Genomic DNA, 24,061 nt, shown 5'->3' on the forward strand with positions numbered 1-24,061 from the left:
GGGAGATGCAGGCTTAGACTCAAGCAGATGCACAGACTACTGAGAAGTTTCTACTCCCAGCACTTGGAGCTCACTGCACAGGCAAAAACCTAGAACCACTCTTTATGCTTCAGCTGCCAGTTTGCTTGGCTCTTGTCTATCTGCCATTAAGTACCATCCACAGCTCTACATAATCTCCAGTGATAAAAGGAACCGAGAAGTGCTTTCAGCTGCAGCATTGAAGTCTGTCCATGCCTGCTTATATAGGAAGATAAAACATTCTGTTCCTTTCCCTTTAAACAGCAAACACAAGACAATGAGGTTTTGGTTTGGGGGCGGGGAGGGAGTTTGTTGTTGTTCGTTTTTTTTTTTAAACTAACATTAGACTTTCTTTTTCTCAGGGAAGCTCAGCACTGACTTACAGCCAATAGGACCTTACTGGGTAGCTGCCAGATGACAATATCACTTCTCAAAAAAGGTTTCCCTTTCTAGCTATCTCTATGTTATTTATAGGCAAAAAGCAATGGATACAAAACCTCAGGGGAAAAGGGAGGGACAGCATCAAGCAACTTGGGACTTTATTCAATTACTGCCTGACAGAGAAATATTTGCCAAGATCTCTTTGAATAGCTTTAAAAAAAGTTTCTACTACAGGGAAACAAAGTCCATTATTCACAGATCTGGCAGCCTGGAGATAAGGAAGAGGATTTAATTTCTAAACAAAAGGACACTTGGTATTAAAACCACCTGCAACATACTCAGTTCTAGAAAATGATGAGGGAGGGTTTGTTTTAGGTGGTTTTTTTTGGCGGGGGGGGGGGGGGGGGGGGGGGGAAGGGAAGTGTTAGCTTACTTTAGAAAGAGTGCCTAGGATAGAAAAACAGCTGGAGGAGAAATACAGTCTAGGCAGAATTGAGGTTCCATGGGACAGTCAGGAAATTTCAGTGGAACAGCTCCCTTGCTTTAAATTAGGCAACTGCTCACACACATTGGCAAAATTCTGCTAAGTGCATTGGTTTTTTTTGTCTTGATTTTCTGAAAAAAAATGAAGTTCATGTTATTGTGCTGCCTCTTCTGCCTCCTGTTCCTGCCATGAAGGCTTCCGTGGGTTGGTCAATTCCAACCCAGTTTGCTACAAAGCTTGAAATACGGGAATTATCAAATACAGAGGAAAAGTGGCAAGGCAGATCTAAAATAGGGCAATTAACATTGGATTTGCAGGTTAAAAAACTCCCAACCCCAGTAAACAAGGCCTGCTATCATTTTTAATTTGAACACTAAAGCTCTTGACCCATTAAACTTCTTTTAGTGTCAATCAAACCACTACAACATCAACTCTTGAATTAAACTAGGCAACTTCTGTGTTTACACAAGTCTGGCATTCTTTCAGTTGAAGGCAGAAAACCTACCACTAGAGTCCATCTACATGGCTGTTTTGCTTGATCTCCTAGAGTAAGTAGGTAGGAGCAACCCTCTGCCCTCCCCAAATGTCTTACTGCAGCGACTTACTGATTGTTCAGCTATCCAGAGAGATAGACTGTCCTCTCTCCAGAGGCTGTGACGGACAGTAAGGGTGATCAGGTCCACTCAGATTTTGCCAGCAATTGAACTGAATAAAGCTTTTCCCCAGCCAGCTCTTTGGCCAGTCAGGCTTAGAACCCTGGTGACATCTTAAGTGTATTGAATTTAGATCTTGCTGAGAATTTTGTATATTATTTATGAGAATGCATTGATTTTTCTTTTCTGTGAGGGAATAATATAGCATGTATTCCTCCCTCCCCCATCTGTACTTCTGGTAAAATAATTCTTACATAAATACCAATGCATCATTGCCAGAAGAATTGTACAGTTTTAAAAGACTGCATCATTTTGTAGTTCCTCTCTTTACCAGGGATTCACAAGGAATTTATGGAGAGGAAAAAACCTGAATATGAATTAAATTCACAGTTACCTTTCCTGCTTGCTGTTAATGGTGCATTACAGTATAAGTGTTCTAGCTACTTGCCTGCTGTCCTTCAGTCACAACTACATGTGATACAGATATTTATTTCATCTTGTTCCAAAGCACATTAAAATTGAGAAGAACTGAAGCATGGAGATGGGTAGTAATAGTATCTTTCTTCCTCTCACCTTATATTATGCATATTTGCTCTTTCCTAGCTTACACTTGATAAATTAGAAAGACTTACACAACTTATGTTCATGTTTTTCTTTCACAGGATGAGGTTTCCATTCTCATAAGACATTTTAAAAAAACAGCATGTAGGGCAAGAAATATAGGTTTATGAAGTGAAATTATGCCAGAATATGGATTCCTCAATTCAAAACTGTGATCATGAATGTGCAATTATGCTGAACAATTGTTGGGCCCTGAAGATGGGCCCTCAACTCCAATTGATGGGCCCTCAACTCCAGAGATCACTTTTGGCTTTACTTCTACAGATTTTAAATACTGTGTGTTGAGTTGAGCAGCTCTCCAGACAGCATGCTAGGTTTAGATCTGATTCTAAGGGTAGGATTATAACAGAGTTCTGAATTATAGCTAATACTATCAGTGTAGCAGAGGTAGAATGTTTACAGTTAGGCACCAGTAGATTTATTTCTCTGGAGCATTTGGTCTCCTGGGATCCATTCTTCATCAACCATTTTCCAGAACAACGTTGTGCCTATTCAAATAAGCCTTTGCCCCTTATGCTACCTGATCATTTTTGTTTCATTATTTACCCCAAAGCTTATCTACTGCTTTCTCTGCTTCTGCCCCTTTTTTCTCCCCCTGCTTTCTCCCACAACTATGAAGACATTAGTATTTTAATCCACTCCCTCAATGAGAATTAATCAGGCTATACCTATAAGCAGCGAGGAGGAAGACAAGGAGATGGGCCTGGGACAAAGCGAGGTTTGCTCAGAAATTGCCTATTGGGAAATAAAAGGCGACAAAACTTAGCTTAAATTGTGAGCCAATTACAAAATGTCACAGAGATAGATATTTCTAAACATCTTTTTTTTAAAACATCTTATTTAAAAAAAGATGTGCATGTTGAAATCAGAAGAGGTCCATCTTTTTATTTCATGAAAGCAAGTTTTTATTTATTTAAACTAAATAGAAAGATTTAAGATTACTACTTCTGTTTCAAAACGCGAGAAGAAAAGTTATATTTAAACAAGCGCCCTACCATTCACTGCATCAGGGAAATGCAGTAAGTCCAAGAACCTGAAAGTGAAACTTCCAGTATCGTAAAAAGTTAACTGACTCCACTGAGCTGCAGCATCTCAAGAACTGATGAACAGAAACTGAGGCATTTACTAGAACACTGTAATACCGGTTTTCAACAGCCAAACATGTACAGAACAGCTGCAAGAGAACTCACATGGCTTCCCACCCCCAAAGCTGCTATAAGACAGCACAGTGGCGACACAAAGGAACACGTTAAATCAATCAGTGGGTAAGCAAGAAAACACTCACCGGAAAAATTCTCCTCTCAGTTTTGGGAAAAGCTTCTGTATAGAAGCAGCCTTGCTTGGTGCTGAGGGAGAAGGGGACAAAAGTTTGAAGGAACAAGTCTCCAAACACTGAGATCAGTTCAGCTGTACCAAAGTCATAGTCTTGCAAGTATACATTGATACGGTTCATACCCAGACTGTACAAAAGGAGGTTTATCGCTAAAGCTGCAGTGCCACCCCCCTGACATGGCTGTTGGTTATATCCAGGTTAAAGCAGTATAGCTACAAGCTTGGCAAGGACAATGAATAAGCCTAGGTTTCTGCTGGCTTAATCAGATCCAGGCTAGAGCACTGGCCAGTACTGAAGTTACCTTGCTAAAAAAACCTGCAATTCTTTCTTGTCCAATGCTGCCTTCCCATTGAGTGTGCTAATGCTGATCTCCCACAAGTCCTGAAAACAAAACAGCACTACAAATCACAACTGGGCTTGCTCTGTAGGAATTTACTCTAACATCTAGGACTGGGCCAAATACTCACCAGAGAGAAGAGCTTCACCCCATTTGTAACAAAAAAAAGCACTAAGTGCAGTTTATGGGCACAATGGTAAAAGCCTGGCCTGTAATCATAGCACCTGCATTACTCTGATACAGTTGTACTCAGCCCATGCTGCCACTCCTGCATTTAAAGTTTTGCAAAATATTCGTATGACCTGCCAGACATCTCCTCCAGCACTCACTCCAACTTATTTGCTGCTGCTGTGGCAGCATAGCCTGGGGGTGCTCTGTACCTCAGCATGCTTCAAATGCCCTGGGCCTGGATTCTGTGGGCAACACGCAGATGGCAACACTGTCCGGACTTCAGAGGGAAAAGCCTAAACGTAACTGCACAACCCAGTCATGCCTGTTGCGTTAGTGCAGAAGTGAGCATTTGAGAAATGATCATTTTTGCACTTGGAACTGAGCCCCTGGACCACAAACCCTGCATCTGCTGAGCCAGTATCTTCCCTCTCTAGATTGTCGCTCATGCTCCAAAGAACAAACTGAACCAAAACAAAAAGCAGAAGAGTATAGACTCTGCTGGCTCTGACGCTGGATACAGTGACTCAAAAATAAGGCGTTCTGCTTTTCTCCTTCCCCTCTCCCCTCCCTTTCCCCCCTTCTAGGCATTTAGAAGAAATCTGTTTCATATGATCTGAGCCCTTATTTTAAGTGGGAAGGATACTGTCATCATGCCATTAAGGACTGCTTGCAAGTATAGTTTTGATCCCCCACTAGTGCAAATCCCACAGATCTGCTCAGCACCTTTCACTCAATACTAAGAACAGAAGTAATCCTGTCCTTTTGTATGCAGATATTTGTATGACGGATAAAAACAAAAGGAGGCTATAGCCCACAGTACTGGTGCACATACCAAGTCCTGGCAAGGACTAAATCATAGCTCTGAAAGGCTTCCTTTAAACTGGATACTAATGCAGTAGTCACAAAATGAACGATAGGTTTCATTATAGAGATAAGAAGGCAGCTGAAAGCAGCAGCAGTAGTAGTAAAGACTGTAGCTCAGAGAAAGCATGTGCCTGGCACTCAGGGCCTGGGACATGCTGAGACTTTTGAGTAAGATTTCACGGAAGTTTAAGTGAATCTCAGCCAAGATGCTGTGGTTCCGTGCCTGTCCCTCCCTCCCCATCTCTCTCTTGTGCCAGCAGTAAAGTTCATGTGGCTCTATAATGAAAAGGTCTGGCAAAGTAAGAAGAAATAAATTATTTTGGAATTTTTTTCTTCCGGTTAGAGTTCAGGCAGATTAGCTCCCTCACCACAGTCACAGGAGCAATATTATAAAAGCAAAGGAGAGGAGAGGCAGGGCTGTACAGCAGACGCCAGGGAGAAAGGGCTGCCAGGACCCACAGCAGACTAGCTGAAGCTGACATGGAATCATGTTGCTGTCACTTGATTCTTTATTCACAGAATGGAGATATTGAACCTCTTTGCTAGTAAACAAGTTCACAGACATAAAGTCCTTTCCTCAGTTCTTTGCACCCTTCTAGAAAAAGTATAAAATAAACCAAATCTCAAACATGACAACCCACTTGGCTCAACAGGGGTAGCATTGCTTCAATGGACCGAATCACTGGAGCATTCTGTCTTCAGACTCTCCAAGTTGAATGCAGAAAAGCTTCTCATCTGAGCTGTATAGGCTAGCTCTCAATACCAAATGGACAGTGATGTGAACGGAGAAGAATTTCTGCTATGGGAAGATGAGATCTAGCCAGAGAATGTCAAAAGCTTGGAAGCCAGTTCTTAGGAAACTGGCTGTGAGACATGGAAGATGCCAAAGCAAGCTTGTCAAATGCATGCCAAGAGAGTGAAAACCAAAAACATGGTTGACAAAGTGGCCATGTCTTGATATCCCATGCCTGAGAGCAGAAAGTTGATGGCTGGCCAGAAAGGTCCTAGATCATCAGCCAAAACAAATGAAGGAGATTCCCACTTTATAAATGGTGAGACTGAGTGGAAATCCGCACAGCCACACCTAGAGAAAGCATACTTCAAGCCTCTGTCTGCCTCCCCTCCTGACAATGTGACCATGTCCTCAAAATCAAACTATTTCAAGATTATGAAAATGTGTTCCCGACGTGCACCTCTTGTCAAAACACAAAAAGCTTTCTGAACAGGACAGGAACAAATGGCACAGGCAGGATGGCATGGCCTGTAATGCCTGTAAAGCATTACAGGGTAGGGGGAGAAAACATCCTTCTCTGCAGGGTCTTCAGGCACTGAGTATCAAACTCTGGAAAGAGTCCGGATTGCTGCAAGATACTCTCCAGTAAATCCAAACACTGCATACTGCCTCCTTCAATTTGGTATTCTTCACTTTCCATTTTGTTGTCTCCATGGGATTATCAGCTGGAAACAGACACACTTGATGGTTTCTGAGACCTCAGATTCCATTATGCTGCCACAACACTTACTAATTATAAATGCTTTGCCAAATACCTGATGTTTTCACTGGCTGAAAGCCCAAGCTTAATGGGCTGATAAAGAACAAGTGCTGTCAGAGAATGGCATGTGATTGGTTACATGGGTCAGCTGAAACTGTGCCCTCAGGAGGTGCCTGCCTGAGCAAACAGCATAAATGAACATTTCCTGAGTGAGAAGCTGAATGAATTCTACTCCTAGAAGAGAATTTCTTATGTTTAACTATTCCCAGTGCTGCTAAGGCTTCCCCTTCTGTGCTGAAAGTTGAACATCCAATGCACCTTACTCTCCCAAGAATGCCGTGACCTATCTTCAGTGACTAGAAGACAAGATATCAAACAATCTCAGTGAGTTTGGCTTAAAGATGAGTCTGTGTTTGGCATAAATACCTGTTTCTCCCTTGTCTGGGCACACTGAACATACAGGAGGATGCTTCCAACACTAATCTGCATATTCTGGCTGCTGTATCTAAGACGTTGTCCTTTTTTCTCCTACTGTTCTGCTTCCTCTCTTGTTTGCCCTGAAGTCCACAGTTCCCTCGCTCTGTCCTCTCCCTTTCCTGTATTACTGCTCCACACCATTATCAATTCACACACACAAACCTGCAAGAAAACTAAGAGAAATTAAAGTTTTAATCTTCTCCTCCACTCCATCCTATCCCCTCCCACTTGATCACCCGGAGCACTGTTTCTTAGAGAAGGTCTGGGACCCAAAATCAACACGGGTCAGTGCTAGGTGCTGCACAAGTAGTGTCCCATCTAAGCAGGCAGAACAGACCCAGGCTGGGGAAGGGACAAAAGACAAGCAGATCTATACCAATGTGATGGTGCCCACATGCTCCAAGTACTTTTTGGTTTTAGGATTAAATCCTTTCTGGGAAACCATGTGAAAGTACATTAGCTAAACAAAGGGTTGGAGTGAGAGACCAGAAGACCAAACAGCTCAAATAAGATGGTGATCAGCAAGAAAGCTTCAGAAAGCAACTCAAGGATGTCAGTGGTATCAAAGGGTTGTTTTCTGAAAGGATTCAACAGCTGTTCTTCTGGCTTCAGACTTTAGTGGCTTCCTTTGCTCTGCTGTTTCATTTTTCAAAAAGCCTTGTGCTGGTGGAAAGGGGAAGATACTGAATGAACGTTAGTATATCTGGCTCCTAGATTCCTCAGACCTTTGCCATCTAAGCTCTCTCAACAGCTAAAAATGCCCTCTCTCAGCTTCTGGAGGTTACAGTTATGACGTGTCTTTAATTTGACTCATCAGCTGAGTGGATGATCATTCAGTAATCTGATGGCAGGCATTTGTAGGAAAAATTCCAGAAAAAACAAGTAATAATTTTCCTTGAAATCAAATAGCCTAATTCCTAATTAAAAAAAAAAAAAAAATCACTCATTTCTTAAACCTTCTTCCATGAAGTCTTTGCTTCTATTGCACCAAATTCAGGAAGTTAACACTGTGGAGATGGGGTGAGGGGAAAACAAAGCAAAAAACCCCACACCCCGCCCTGTCACTCAAACTTGTCAGAGTCTTTGAGGAACTGTGCAAGGGAACAGCAGGGAACTACAGAAGCAGCAACGGCACAGGTGTGCAGAATGCTCTGGAAATGAATAAACCCCAGGGCTGGCTTTCTAGACACAGTCGGTTCCTGACTTTTGCTGTTATTGATTATGCCCCTTACACCTTTCCAGTTATTTATCATTCATTTTACTTGCCATCTCACTCATATTCTTTTGGTAGTGGTGTCTTAGAAATATATTCAGTGGTTTATTCAGTTCTCCCAGGGGAGAGAAGGGGAACAGAAGCCACCACCACCTGGAGGCTGATTAATCTCTCTAACATGTTTGTAAGATTACAGAGCTGGGTTTTACAGACACCTTTGGAGGGCTGTCTTTCTATTAGATGGAACATGATCAACTCAATTCTGTTTATGATACTTCAGCTTAATTCCACAACCTGTGTTGAGTGAACATTTTGGTATCACCGCATCAGCATGCAGTGTCACATAAAGGTGAAAGTAACTTCAGTGAAGGCCACAAGGCAGGGGAAATTAGGCCATTTAGCAGCATCAGTCAAATTAGCATCAGTATAACCCATCCAGGCTCAAAGCTAGCTAACATAAAAGGTCTCTATCTAGTTTGTTGGGAATTCAAACACCACATTAAAAAGGAATAAAGATATGTTTTAATACATTTTCACCTGTGGTTTAATAAAAAAGCAACTTTGAACTGAAATAACTTTGAAATGACATACCTATTTCAGTGGTGGACATGCTACAGCACAGTCTGCAGACAGGCTGCTCACCACCTGTTGACTCCTGTGTTTTGAGTCATTGGCTGCTGTAGCTGCATCAGCAGAAAGCTAGAGAGTAGATGAGCAGAATAGCAACTCGTAGGAGTTGAGCCAGCTCTGAGTTCAAACTCCTGTTCAAACTGCTGTTTATCACCAACTTCATTGAAATCCCTGAAGTAACAATGATAGTTTCACTTTTCATTCTCCTGGTTCAGCTGTTGTGCCCATCACCAAGGGAGGAGCTCAGTTTCTATTTCTCAGTGATAGCCTCTTCACCCTTAGGCTTCCTGCACTCTGACCAGCAGGTGCAACAGCAATTGTTCAGTGCAGTGGGTTAGTTTTAAATGTCTTTATACACACTCTTCACTTTGCTGAACAGCCCAAAACATATATTTTGTGATGGCAACCAGCAAACTTCCATGACATAAGCTCTGTGTCCAAAGGTCACTGGCAGGGAAGGCATAAAACAGACTTCTCCCCCCACCCCCGGCTACTTCAAAATACAGAAGTTCTGGTATTTTAGTTCTGGACACAGGTCCATTTATTTAAGCTAAATTTGTGTCTGGTGTTTCATTTGTTCTCACTGATGGACCAGCATGACAAAAATACTCCTACCAACAATTCCACATGAGCTACTTCCACTTTTTTCCCCCTCATCTAGTATATTTTACATTTTTGTCCTTTCAAATCCATCTCATTTAATCAAAACTGGTTGCAACACATGCAACCCAAAAAGACTTGCATCAATATACAAGGCCATGGAAACTTGCAAGATAAAGGCAGGAGCAAATGACTTCTTAAACCATTTCCTGCAAGGAAAAACATATTTAAGTGACACACTCCTGAGTGTAATTTAAATTTCAGCTTCTGTATGACTAACTTGATATTAAAAGTCCATCTCTGGAACACAAATAGTGAAATAGTCACCCATAGGATGAACTTGCAGGCATAGTTTATTTCACCGATGGACAAAAAAAGGATGATTAGATACTTTGTCCATTCAAAAAATGGTAGGACAAGGAGTCTGTAGTGGGTATTACTGCCTTCATGCTTTGAAGAACACTTTTTTTTTTTTTCCCATATTCCCACAGAAAATCATTTGAAGGACAAAAAATCCCTTTGCCTTTTTATGTAACAAATGGCTATGGCCTAAACCAATAAGAGAGCTTAAAATTAGTGCTTCTAATGTGACCACTGAGACATTTCAGACTTAATTACATCTGAAGAAGACTTAACCACCCATTTCTCTCCAGTTTCACACAAACAATAATTGCCCTGTAGCCACACTGCAACATTGTAGAATTAACCACATCCTAGAGGAGCTGGAAAAGAAAAAAGGGAAACAAAACAGACTCCAGAGTATCTATGCAGGCAGAACAGGCTCATTGATTGGTCCAGCAGGTCTCCCTTCTGCAGAATTAGAACCATTCCACTGAAGTCAGCATTGTCTTGTACCAAACGCCCCAAGCAGGTAATGCTCTGCTTCCTCACTTGGCTTTCTGCTTTAGCTCTTGTTGACTTACATGAAGTCAGAGATACAAAGAGAACATTCCTGAGTCTGTAGGTACTTATGTATGTACACGTGTACTTATGATCATCCTTATTAATCTACTTCTTAAAAAACCCCCAATATTTTTACTTTAAGAAGCTGTGCAGATTATACTGCAAGCTGTAATCTTGTGCACCAAATGATACGCTACCCCATGGCAAAAAAACAGTGTTATTAAAGTTAGTGCACTAATATAAAGACAAATAAATAGCCTGTATTAATAAAAATGTTGACATTAATGTCCCCACATAAATCTTACACCTGGATCTTACATTAGAGGCCAGCGACCATACCAGGGAAGCTGGAATGTGGTTCTGCAGTTTCAGTATGGCTGGACCACTCCAAACATGCTCCTCTGTGACAGGCAACAAATCCTTGGTGAATGAAAGAGACAGCAAAATACTTACACACTTAGGCCCTGTAATCAGCAAGGCGATACACAAGCTTATCTGTTAGCCACAGAGCTAGGATACTCTGCAGATTCAAAGCCTGAGAGGTAGCAGAAAAGTCCAGGAGTTTCCTGGCATGGCAGATAGTACAATTCAGGATGCCTCTGCCTTGCTGCAGCACTGCTCAGCACTATGATACTCTTACACAGGGAGATAATCCCCTCTCATTTTACAAACCATCTCCACTGCATACTGTTCAGAGTATACAGCTCCCAACCACCTTCCCACTACTACATGTTTCAGACTGACTCTGGAAGCAGCATGGACCTCCTTTGTTTGCTCCAAGATTGCAAAGTTCATTGAGGGCCACGTGCTTATTTTATGCCTTGTACATACAGGTTTTGTTTTTCTATCTTGGCTTAAGCAGATTGAATTACAGATTCCCACTTTATTCTGTTTCTTCACTGCCTGCTTTAATATAAAGAACAGGATTTCAGAGTGCACATTGAGCTGAGGATCCATCCTCCCAAGCCTCCTGGAATGGAGGAGGAAAGCTAACAAAACAAGGTGCAGCTGCTCCCTCTTGCCTGCCTGGTTAGAGTTGCTAGAGATCCTCTTAGTTCACTATATAGAAGTGATTATTGGATCTACCACCTAAAAATAAAACAAAACATCTTACAGGAACATGTTACTGTGCAGATAGATTTGGAATTGATCCAAAATGAACCCTCCACACTGTGAGCCAAACGCACCTGAAAGGTTGGCTCTCTTTCACAGTCAAAGGAGTGTCTGAGTGAAGAGGTACAAGTTTACTTCTCTGGGTGGATGGAAGCCGGATACAGCTGCAGATGTAAATCCCAGTGCAAGCACACAAGTCTGTCTTTACAAAGGCCCAGCTCAGAGCTTGTGGAAGTATGTCCCAGCTTTCTGGTTTCAAGTGGCATGGATTATGTTTTTAATTTTTCTGTTTTACACTGAAACTAAAAACCCCAAACAAACAAACAAAAAAATCACAACAGTAAACTAATAACTAGCCTAGAACTCAAGCCTAAGCTGTATCTCACACACTGACAAAGGCAGTGTATCTTGCTGTTTGTACTGCAGTGTATGAAAATTGCCCATTTGCAGAACTAACTATACTTTAATTCTCAGAGTTGAGAAATACTGTGGTTTTCTTTCCTATTGTTTCCCTAATCCGGAAGCAATTCAGAGACATAACAGCTCCATCCGTAAAACAGAATAACAAGACCTAACACTGACATGTCCCCAGCCAGAACTAAATCTGTCTGTATGACTGTCTGCCTGCCTGCCCTTCCCCCCTGACGTGGCTCTCTTCAGAGGAAAAGTGTATCCTACTGAACTCTGAAAGACACCTTGTGCCTCCAGTCTGGTTGGACAGAAGAGCTAAACTTCTTGCAAGATTTCTAGTAGAGTAAGTTTGGTTAAGGAAGGCTTGCATGAAAGTTGCTTGATACACTTTGAATGAAATACTGTCTCATTAAAAAACCTAAAATATCCATTTCTCCATTTTCATTTTCTCCATCAAAAAGCTTGAAATCATAGATTTCATTCATTTAGTGTCCCCTAAAATTTGTTGGTTTGGATACTTCATATGTAACCAAACCATGAGTCATGTTTGAAACTTACCTATGGCCCCCTTTAGGCACAGCACTGTTCCCTGCGTGTAACACACTGCATGACATGAAATACATAGTCTGCACAGGAAAGAAGAGACATAAACAATCATAAAGGTATGAAAACTTCTCAGCTACTATTCCCATGAGGCTCTGCAGAAGTGTAGTTGGACTGATTAGGGATCATCACTTTGTGTCAACATTGATATTTTTCTGAACTTTTCAGACTACAGAGGAGATGGGAAACTGCTTTTCAATCAGCTCTTGTTGGCAGCTGAGGCAATATTCCAGATGATCCTCATCCAGAGTGGCTGAACAATCATTCTGGGTTTGTCCTATTACTTTTCTTAAAACATCTATTTACTCAGCATAACGTGCTATTGGAAGGAATAGCATTAAATGGAAAAGTTTCCTCATACATACTAGTAAAATATCTTGTCTAGAAGATGTATTTTAACATCAGATATTGCATATAATCTCTCTTACCACTGGAAATACAAAGCAGTCATCAGTAAAGGCAGTTGCTTTGGGTTCAGTTCGTAAGTCATCCACAGACTTTATGTACAATTTTGAGCAATCAGCCTGTGATACGCTTTCCTCACCTTTAATACAGAAACGATGCCACTACCTTACACCCAAGTCACACACCCTACCCTACACACAAGTCATCACTGCAGACTGTAAACCCTTTGTAACAGGGTTTCACTCTTAATTCATGTCTGTACAGCACCTAGTACAACACAATTTCAGTTTCAGTGTGATCAGGGACATCTGCAATACAGTGGTGGAGAATGAGACGTTCTTGAATCAGCTTCTGGTCATCCAGCTCAGAGTCAGTAAGGAATTAAGAAAGAATACAGCATTAAGTGTTTCACATTAATAAGGTTAGTCATGGGACTATCCAGAAATTTCAGCTTCCAGAATGAATGGTACATTATCAACCAGGGAGCTGAGGAAATCCTGCCAACAGACAGGGGTACGTTCTAACACCAGGCTATGGTGACTTCTACATTTGTTTTCTTGAAAATACTGAAAATCAAGAGACTAGTTTCCCTCAGATACATTCACTTCATTCACTCAGGATAATGTTTAAATTATTGTCCTAAGAAATACATAATGAGTGAGTCTTGGTTAAGTCTCATTGCTAACAGTGCCTTATAGGACCTGGACTGCTGGCCACTTCTGGTTCTTCATTTTGGAATATCTAAAAAAGCTTTACAAGGAATTCTCTTTCTTTCTGTATACAGACTTTCTACTCCCATTCCAGTTGTTCTCAGCTGCTTCCTGAGAAATCTTTTTCTGAAAGACAAGGCTCTGTACATGAAAAACTGTACAGAAACCAAGCTTTCCATGGTCTTTGACAGATACTCTGTGCAACAGACTGACCAAGTGGGATTGTTCAGAGTTATTCTGAGGAACAGTTGTATATTGTATTTGACCTTTGTTGTGGGTTCTTATGCTCATGGGTGCCACATTTTCAGTAGCGTTACTAATCAAGCTCAAGCAGCTAAAGATTTCTTCATGCTTACCAACACTTAACACTTTCCTCCTTTGCCCTATTAGAGGGAAGTTTGTCACAGTCCCAACTCAGAGACAGCAAAAGGGAATGTCTGAGAGCTACTCACCTACACCAACCCTTCCACATTATTTCAAAATACATTTCCTATCAGTTTCAGCTAAGGCATCTGACTGCCACTGAAGCAGATGAAAAGTGTTCACATGTTCCTTTCTAGTAACTCTGTTTTTGTACTGCAATGTCTTAAACTGTGCCATTTTTGCAATTTTTTTCCAAAATAATTGTGCAACTAATACCTGAGGCTTTTGCAGAGACAGTCTGTACATCATACTGCTATGGCTGAATTTAAGGCAAACTTTTCACAGTATCTTGCTGTTCTTATGAATTTCTTTTTCTTTCTTAAGTTTTATACTTCTTTTAGCCTATACACAAACAGACTCTTAGAACAGTTTCAACATTCTAAGACTGACTCACACATTCAGTTTGACTTCCCAGAGGATAAATTGTTTCCTTACTATCATTAGTCTGAAGCAGGAAGAATGGAAAAAATTCTAGAAATACTGATATTTTTTTTTCTTCTTTTTTTAAATTAAAAAGAAACCAGGCTTCTTTTCAAACATCAAAACTCTTACCATGAACCAATCAGACTGGACAATAGGGAACCATTGAAAATTATGACCAAAACTTAAATCAAACAGTCCTAGAAGCGGAGGAAGATTTTTTTTCTTAACATTTGGAAGCTGTTCAGATAACTCAGAATTATGGTGCAAACGAAAAAACAAAAGTTTTTTGCGGTGACTTTCAAAGCTACAGGTACTTAACAGGAACTACATTATCTGGTGCAAGCAGTAAGACTGGAATTTTAACAACATTCCTTTATAACAAGGAGTTAAAAAGATTAATGCTTAGCATCAACATCAAAGCGCTTTACAAACATGAACTAAGCTTCACACGTGCACCATTAATTGTTTGATATAAATAAATTTGAAAAGGGTGAACTAAGGAACAGACAGGCTGGTGACCTGTCCCAAGTCCTATTAAGCTAAAGCAAAGGTGAAGCCTGCTGATGCCAAGATAACACACACACTGTGCACTCAATGTGAACTAATCTAAATGCAGCTATGGAAGAGTCAGGTCTGATTTCCCATAACAGGTCTGATTTTCTTTTCAGTTCAAAGAAAAAACAGAGGAAGCTTAGCTCCAAGACTGTGGTTCAGAGAGATCTGTGGTTTTAAAGAATTTGACAAGTTTCCCTCCCCCACAAAACATCTAATATGAAGATCTGTTCAGAAACTCACAAAGAAGCTTGCGAGACCTATTTTAACCAAAATTTAGCCGAGCCCAGCAAGACTATTTCCCTCCAAAGCATTTTGGCAGCTATGCAAGAATTACAAGTTATCTAGCAGACAGTGGTTGCAAACAACACTTTCGCAGGAAAGCGTTGAAGCTGATAAACTGTGATAAGCAAATTCAAGGGAACTGCACGATGGAGCAGCAGCAAAGCAAAGCTGCTCACATTTTGTTCCCAAGAACTTTGGAATGACGTTACACCCTTCTCACATCAGCAACAGGGTTTGCCTAAGATAATATGCATGTGATATAGAAAGAGTATGACTTAAAAATGCAAGTGTGGCTGTGGACAGTTAAATCTGATATTCTTACAGATGACATGTTTTTTATAGTATCAGTTAAGTAACTGATATCCTGAATAGAGGTCAGGATTACATATAAAATGCTATATACTGATGTTTCTTTTCTCTTGGACTGTCCTGTCAAATTAGCTATTATTTTCATTCTTTGCATGACTTAGAAGTCTTCTCTCTAAAAGCTTCAAAACTTTAATACCTGAAACAAGACCTAGTTATATAAAAGTTAACAAAGGGTTTCAAATTTCTTATCAGAGAGAAACCAAAATGGAACAGCAAAGTCTGTGACCACTCAGACAAAGCAAAGGGACTTTATTTTGAGCTTAAGGTATGACCGACTATGAAAAATACATGCCTATGCATATGGGAGAAAATGGCTCTGGTTTGAGACACGGGCAGTCCTAAACATTCAAAAGGTTGTAAGCACATAAGCAACATTATATGTCTGTCTTGTTAACGGTTCTGGAAACTACTGTATTATTTTAAGACACTTGAGCTTTTATTTTATTCTTAAATATAAGAAACTTTTTGAACTCTCATCCACTAGAAATGTATGTAAAAACCTCCTGAGTTGGTTATACAGAAAATAAGACCCCAAAATGCTAACTTCAAATTTTGTGTCAGACTCTTCCGTTTTACCAAAATTATACATCAAGTTTTTTCGTATAGATTCTTGAAATCACTCTGAAACATTTACATGGCTCTTAACATGTATCACTAGCAACAATGAATCAGTGAGCACAGAGCACTGCAAGAACCATTTCGGCCTTAGGTAAAGTATCTCCACTCTGCCATCTTTAGGGAGAGTGCAGAAAGGAGATGGCCAGAGCTACCAGGAGGCAGGAACGGAATAACCACACAGGGTTCACACCTCAGAAACTTGCTCCTTCCCATCCTTGTTTTGCAAGTACTAAGCAAGATGTGCTCATTTCTCAGGTTACTGTCTCTCCCATCTAACAATTCCCACTTCGCTTGTTGGGATATTTTTGAGAAACAGGAATAATGGATAGAAAAGGGCAGAGTTCATTCTACTATTTGCAATTTCTCATTTTCCATACAGCCTCTACAAAAAGAGGTAGAAGCAAGCCTGTTGTTATGCCTTTAGCCAACTCTCTAGCCCAAAGTGGTGTAATCCTTACCAACAGTTACTATTTCCAGTGCCGTTGGCTGAACCAGCTGGGGAGGGATGTGTTAGCAAACAAGCAGCAGGTAAATCTCACATTCAAAGACAACCATGCTGTAACACACTGATTTCATTTAAGTTTAGAATATCAGACAGAAATCACAAGATGTGCATAGGAAGTATTCCCAAATCGTAACATATCCCAAACTGTATTCATATAGATTAATAGATTTATCAAATAGGGTAACAAATACTGGAAATACAAGGTTAAATGATTAGTGACCAGCTAGATTTTTTTATGGTGCTTTGCTTTCAGTTATTTTTATTTAATTTTTTATTGCACATCCATTTGCACATGGATGTCAATAGATAAAAATAAATTAAATTAAAATCTAATTACTGTCTTACTTGAAAATCCTCCCCTGAATAGGGCATTAAAATTTATTTTAAACTATGCATGATTGCTTTGATGCTTTGTAAACTCTTACAAGGACAAGATGGATCAAGCTGCAGACAGCTTCTAGCAGTGACTAGACGCAGTGGGTCGTATTAGACCACTCAATCAGAGCAGATCTGTACAGTAACATAAAACTTTTCAAACTCAATTCAACTTGAGTAGAGAATGCTGCTGACAGAAATGTCTAGTTTCTTTTTAGGAGAATAGCTCCACTAGTTTTCTGAAATAATTTATATCACAAAGTACTTCAAGGCTCTCCAGCACTGTTCTCTGTAAACACCGGGGCAGGTTAGAGAAGGAACTGTTTCTTTATCTGATCCTAAGCCTCCCCTTAGGGCTAGAAAGCCAGCAGTCTCACCAAATCTGAAACATTCGGGTGGCAGACCACCACAATTTTGAATCTACTTTGTAGTCTTTTTATTGATGTTTTTGTTCTTACTCATTGGCAACCTCCCCTCACCAGATGTGCTACAACAACCACGTGTGCAATTTCTCCTGTCCCACGATGGAGGCAGACCTAAAAGATAGTTAACCCACTCCACTGAACAGCGTGCCAGCCAAGGCGCACCTACATTTGTGATGCTGCACTCTCAGTCCCCAGAAAAAGAGGATAAAGATCTTAAATAGAAACCAATAACAAAAGAATAACGCAAACCATTTCACACACTGAATCAACAGTGAGTCACAACACTTTTAGACTCTGACTAACCGAGCAGAGAATGAAGTAACATTGCAAAAGAAAAAAAAAAGCCTCTATTTAGTGTGGCCAATAAAAGATATGCTAAGAAATAATAATGGGAAACAGTGTCTTTTTTGTTCAAAGATCAACTGCATTGGTGATTTCTTGAGTTTTTTTGGGTTTTGGGTTTTTTTGGTGTGTTTTTTGTTTGTTTGTTTTTTGTTTTTTTTTTTTAATTCCCCAGGAAAAAAACACCTCTTGTACTTCATAAAAGCAGACGGTAAATTTACTCATCATTGGATATTTCCAAAAACAAGTTCTCACCTTAACCATTATTTCCCAATTAGTACTTGTTAGTAAGGGGCATCTACTATTAAGAGAGATGCTTCCCTCCAAATGAGGATATATTCCTTCCCACCTCCAGTTTGTAGCAGAACTATTAGGGTATTTGTTCACTTTTAGCCACCCAAAATTGAATTTCCACCTTCCGAATATTATCCTAAAGCAAAACTATGCAAACCCAATCCATTTACTAGGGCCCGGAACTGGTAGGAAAATTTTGCAAAGCCATTTTCAGGTATTTAACAAAAAAAAAAATTACCACCTCTTGCAGATGAGTATTTTTTTATTAACTTCTTGTCATACTTTCTCCTTTTTAGTACTTTCTCTGTAGTTTAAACAAGCTGAGGAAGGCCTAAAGTTTTCCTCAAAATTAACTCCGAGAATGAAGTGTTTTGTTAGAAAAAGAAAATGAAAAAGCAGCTCTTCCTGAACTGCATGGTTTAAAATCATAACAGAAAGTCCCTATTATGGTTTATGTGAGAAAGGTTTTAAATAGCAGCAGACCAAGATTCTGCTCTTCTCAGTTTTACCAGCCTACATGAAAGGACTCCCATCTTGTTGTGATTTTTCTAAAGCCTTGAACAAAAACAAAAAAATCAAGCTTCCTTTCCATGTCCTAAAAAATTTACATAAAAGCAGAGAGGACAAGGGCAATTAGAAATTTAAGTAACCCCCTTTAAGGAACTAGAAGAAGATTAGATAAGAGAGGCTGACAGAGAATTTTATATTATTTCCACTTCGACCATTCTGAAGAGACTTTCCTTCCACCTTCTGATTGTAAGAAATTTTAGGAAGGATGGTTGTTGAAACTGAAACACTGAATGCTAGCCACCAAAAAAACCCCCAGTGAATATACCCACTGTCGCATACTCAAATAATTCACCAGTCCTACCCGCTACTCAAACAGCTTGTCCTAAGCATGGTGTCTCCCTGCTGAGGAATCCACCTCCAAAGCTGATTGTTTTGTACATGTTACTGAGTAGAATTTCCTGTGCATGTTTACTCATCTCACCCTGATGTGTGACAAAAATTGCAAGAGGAACTCTGCTTTACCAAGTGCCTAAAATCTGTTGCAATGAAAAAGTAATACACAGTTGCATCCTTCCTACATCTAACCTAAGACAAGATGCAAAACAGAGTCAAAGGAGCACTAACAGGATATGTGGTCTTGCCAACTCTTGTGATTTTATTACGAGTCTTAATTACGGAAAGGTTCTTAGAATCCTAATATTGGAACAGTATTACCCAAGAACCTCATCTCTTACTGAATAAAAACATTTCTAGCCCTTGTGACAGGTCAGAAAAACAGGGATCCGGAAATCTACTCCAAAACAGAAATTGGAATCTTCACACAAAAGAGCATCAATACAAAGGACTCTACAATCTCCGAGTGAGTTCATGCTGCTGTAAGGGATCTCCTCACTGATCAGACACTGTAGAATCATCCTTGACCTCTTGTCTCTCCACCTCCCTCGGCCTGAACTGGGACATCAAGAGGACTAGGGGGGAGAGCGCAGCAAAATGCTGCATTTGGTAGTAAGGCATACTCACCTGCAAACAACTTCTGTCTCTAAACCACCAAAATTTGACAGAAGTACCTGTCATCATCCACTGAGATGACTTTGGCTTCTTCCTTCCCCTTCTCAGCAATCATTTATTTCAAAGACCTTATCTACTAGCCTTAATAGTATATTAACACTATTACAGTATTAATTAGTAGTCTATCAGGATGTGTCAGAGGAGTAAAGCACATGGGATAAGTGTGAGTACAGTTATTTCAGTTCACAAGTGACAGCCAGGAGCAAGTCTCGTTGTTATTGTATAGTCTACTGTCTTCTTTACTGCTTTTGTTTAAGAGATGCAAGCAATTTTCCCTCAGTGTTAGAGGCTGGACAGAGTGTTTTCACTCTGTTTTCATTCAGGGCAGGAGAAGTGTGTGCATATGCATATTATCATTACAACCCGGTTCTCTTAGGAAGATGAGACTGCTCTTGTCCTTTGTAGGCCCTGCCTCCCTCTGACGACTTGAAATTCTTGAAATTCATTTATGGTGGTTCTGCCTCTCTGCTCCTTCAGAAAATTCTTTTCCTATTTCTGGTAGCTCTAGCTGTTGAGGGAGAGCAAGCTCTGACTATCTCTGTAGTGGTGTTATAGTCTGACTAGCTGCTTCCTTGACTCACTTGTCCGTCAACATGCAATTTCAAACAGCAGCTGGAAATAAAGAGCAAGTTAGCATAACTGTGTAATCAACTTTTCCATAACCCCAGTTTGGTAACTACCACCAGATCAACATGACACTTCCCAGCCCTTTAGTAATAGGTGAAGTTGATATACTTGAAATATTACTGCAACAACTACAGCTTTCCAAAAAGAGCTTGTGGGGATGCTGATGCTGGTAAATAACTGACATCTGAGCTACCTCAGTGTAACTTCTTAGTTTTGTGAAGATTTTTGTTCTATTGTTTCAACTTTATGTAGAATTCTCACAAAGTCAGTCATGTTTACAGCCCATTTAAATCATTGACAAGAGCAATGTTGAAGTAGAGAGCCAAATGTTTCCTGGGAATAAGTGACCCATTTTGGAAGAGCAGCAGAGCTAGGAAGCCTCAGGAAACACTCTACTATTAACAACTGTACTAAAATAAACCTTCTCTGAAAATTTTGCAACAATTGTTTTAATAAGTTTTCTGGCAAGAGGCTAGAATAAATTATCATTCTTTGTTCCTGTGCCAATCACATTAACTCCTGCAACCAGCTTAGCTCAGACAATTGCGTCACTACAACTGTTCCCAGTACTCATTTAATCTACTTAAGTTTTAAGTGTACCTTGTAGTTTTAGACATTTTCCTAAGCTTCTCAGCAACCTAAATCTGCTTCGAATAAATGATCCAAAAATGAGGACAAATTTACACAAAGATGTCTTCATCCAATTAACTTAAAGTCAAAATTTATTTCTGCAGTAAAACAACAGCTTGTTTTCCCATCCTGTGTCACAATGTTTATCGCATACTAAAGCCGAGAAAAAGGATGTGTAACTAGGAAACAGAGCCTGAGTGTTCATCGGTCCTTATCAGTCATCCAAACAGGCCAAAAAAAAAAATTAAACTGTGGCCTATGTGAAATATAAACCTTTATCTGGGGGCAAGACAGTGAGGATGGAATAATGAGATCGGTATTTTCCATTCAACAAGCACAACATTTCCCAACTTTGTAGAATGAGTCCCTGAGGACAGGCAAAGACTTTCAAGGTATTTCAAAAGATCTCATAATCTAAGCCTGAATGGTAAGGCACTTGATAATCTAAAAATTTCACTTAAAATCCATTTTAGAGAACTGGCATCCAAAAGCAATAATAATTTTAAGACCTAGGCATGTTTGCAGATAAGCTGTTGGTAGAATCCTTGAGCTAAAGACAGACACACAACTGAACACCATCCAACCAGACTGAGTTACTCCCCATCAACTCAACTGCCTTAACTGTGTGTGAACACTTGCCTGAAACTTTCTTCTAATTTTGCCAGTGGAGAGTTGCAACTCCAGGTGTTGCAACTCCCACCACCTCTCCTTATTTGAGAGATAAAAGGTATCAGCTTAAAATTCAACAAAATTTTCAGGGAATACACTCACATAAACAGTGAGCTTGCATTCCCAGTTGTATGCATCACATACTCAAAAAGATTACCAGCAAGTGCCAATACAGCTTTTGCCTTTACCCAAGTTCTAATGTGGCAGCATAAAAATGCAGTTAGGGATGCAATTTCTTCCCCCCTACCAAACAGCTGCATCCCTGCAATCCCAGTGACCTCTTGCCTTGATATAGAAACAAACCAAGCAGTTTAGGTGTCAAAGAGTAAAGATATCAATCTCCAAATGCCACATCTTTACTTAGACAAGAGCTACTTTGATAAAGACATATATATAGACACAGTTTCACTTTCTTACTTATATAAGTATGCTGGAATGAATTACATTAATGATAAAGATGTGGATTTACCTATTAAAGGACTGGCTGCACTTATATATTCACAGGGACTAAGAAAAGAGTGGACTAATACAGCATTGCATTTCTGTCAAGTTCAGTTTCATCTCAGTCAGAAGGAGAAGAGGGCTTGAGGCTGTGCTTTCGTTCCATCTCTGACCATTAGTAACACAGGGCAAGATGCTGAACCTGACTCAATGTCCAAGTCTAAAAAGATCTTGTACAGAAACAGAGGAAAAGTGACAAGACAAAAGGCTGCAAAAGTTCCGAGGCATCAGAAGGATACAAGAACCACAGAACAGTTTCAAACTGAAGGGAACTTCCTGGCCACAAATTATAAAATTGGTATCCTTAAAGCAGCATTATTGGCATGATGTAGAAAGTCTGGCTGTCAGGAGCAGATTTAAGCTCATTTTCCCCAATACACCATGTTTTAATACTTGCATCTTATAGTAAATCACAGTGTTGTCTCCTGCCTCTGATACCTAGCTTGCTTATTTCAGGGTACAATGTGATTTAATTTCTTCCTAAGAAAGCTTCTGGAGCAATGCCTAGTTTGAGAAATAACATTTCACAAGGAATGTATATTGACTGTAATTAATTCCTATAGATGGAGAGGCTAATTAACAAGAATCCAACTAATAACTTGGTTGGATTTAATCCATATACTGAACTGGCAACATACACAAGAGAAAGAGGCACAGGGTGCAAGGATATATTGGGGGAAGAAATCACACATGACAGGTACTTTCAAAGTGGTTCACAGACATTTTAAATGTTGCCCAGCCACTCTTAACCCTTGGTCTCATCTACTTTCCATCACCTCTACAGGCTTCTTTTCTGCTCTCTCTCTCTCTCATGCTAAGTCTTTCCTGCATACACAATGCAAAAATACCTTGGCTATTTCAGTTTTCAGCTTAAAGATTAAAATGCCTGACATTCACATATGCACACCATTCTTCTTAACAAAAGCAAGCTTCTGCAAATTTTGCATTTCACTGTTATTGAATGACCTTGTGCATCAAATCCAGCAACAGAACATGAAAGGGAAGGAAGTTTTCTTAGTAACGCTATTTTTATTGCCAAGTTCCATTTACAAAGAAAGGTCTATTGTTCATTCTTGTCCAGGTTTTCAATAGCCATGACACATGATTCATGCCAGCAAATACAGACTCAGCTATAGAAATCTGGATTTCAGAAACGTACACCAATATTTTCTAATTTCACTCCCTTCCCAGACACTTATTTACATTTTTCTTTAAATTAACATAAGATATTGTCACATGTACTCCAAATGTCTAACATAACTTACATTAAATAATTAATACTTATTGCCTGCAGAAAGACATTTCAGAATTCAATTCACCCCATGTGTGGGCTTTTTTCCATGTAAATGTAAGTGCATGTTCAGGACTTCTTTTTTCCTTTTCTCAAATGAAGTACATTTCAGACACAACTTTACTGAAATATATTTCATAGGAGGACAGTCCTTCATGTTCATTAAATGCTTTATGTAGTGTTTAAATCCCAAGTACATTCATTCTTCTAGAAAAATACATTTCCCCCTCTTTGCACTTAAAACAATCAAACTTACAAACCAGCTCAAAATGAAGTAAAAAGTTTGCAACAAAAATAACACACCTATTCACAAGTGGAGATGCCTAAAGTTTAAAAGGCTTCCAGCAGGTCCCCTACAGTTGTAACAATGTATTATTCAGTGCTATTGCTGGGTGAAACAAAGCTCCTGGAAATTCTGATAGTCTATAAATTCGCACACTTGAATCTATTCTCAATCCTCTTCAAAATTATCTTCACGTTCATTGTAAATATTTCTGCTACAGTTAGTCCTTAAATACACCCAAACACAAAGCCTCAGACCTTCTCATCTCCTCATACATACTTCAGTTATCAGATTACAATTACTATGTCTTAAACTTACTTTAGTATGAGTACCCATAACCAAAAGCAATGGAGAACAAGGTGAAAAAAAACCTCATGTATCTTAAGATTACAATCTTAAAAGAATCCTGGGAACACTATATACTAGTCTGAACCTTATTTAACTCTAACTT

At 39.7% G+C, this 24,061-nt stretch overlaps 1 protein-coding gene across 1 annotated transcript in view; it reads right to left on the reverse strand.

Annotated features, from left to right (window-relative positions):
* Positions 1–24,061, reverse strand: part of CLEC16A (C-type lectin domain containing 16A) — a 190,136-nt gene that overhangs the window by 75,731 nt on the left and 90,344 nt on the right. The gene's annotated exons all lie outside the window — the stretch shown is intronic.

The sequence above is a fragment of the Ciconia boyciana genome, chromosome 13 (assembly GCF_034638445.1).
Source record: "Ciconia boyciana chromosome 13, ASM3463844v1, whole genome shotgun sequence".
NCBI lineage: Eukaryota > Metazoa > Chordata > Aves > Ciconiiformes > Ciconiidae > Ciconia > Ciconia boyciana.